The sequence below is a fragment of the Pterocles gutturalis genome, unplaced genomic scaffold (genome assembly GCF_000699245.1).
Source record: "Pterocles gutturalis isolate BGI_N339 unplaced genomic scaffold, ASM69924v1 scaffold17059, whole genome shotgun sequence".
NCBI classification, from domain to species: domain Eukaryota; kingdom Metazoa; phylum Chordata; class Aves; order Pterocliformes; family Pteroclidae; genus Pterocles; species Pterocles gutturalis.
Genome location: NW_010133555.1, coordinates 1 through 650, shown reverse-complemented (window position 1 = coordinate 650; position 650 = coordinate 1).

Below are 650 nucleotides of genomic sequence, written 5' to 3'. Positions count from 1 at the left end.
GATGCTGTGGCATGTGGGGGGCTGCAGAGAGGGGGTGGTTAGGTGTTGGGGGGGGGACCCCCAGTCTGTGCCGAGCCAGACGCTCACCGTGCAGCGCTGCGCGGGGTCTGTCCCAGCCGCCGTCACCTGCCGAGCGTGGCAGCAGAGCCAGCCCAGACACAGTGCGCTGTCTGTTCAATTCCATACGATTGCCAGCTTCTTTCTCACTTGTTTACTGTAATATCGGGCGTGTTTTTATTTATCTAATTTTATATTCAGTTATAACCATAGTAGGTTAGCTAATATACGACAGGTGTCATCCCTGGTGCTGCAGTGGAACTTCTCCTTTCTCTTGGATAACATGATGCTGTGAGTCTGTCTCCCCTGTCTTTTCAGATGCACAGTCTTCTTCCTTTTTTTAGGACTGTTACAGGTTTCTCTAATTCACAATTGAAATCAGGTGTTTGTTCAACCTAGGGGAGACTTTTAAAATATTGAAACAAAGAGTAACTTTCTCACACTGTCTGGCTGTGAGCGTGTTGGGATGGAACTTGTCACCCCGCAGCTGGGTGTCTGTATACTGTATAAAATAGGTGTAAACTTCACTCGGCTTAGCCCTGGGGGTGCAGCCTCCCCTTTCACGGGGCAGGCGGGCTCTGCCCTGCCGGGCG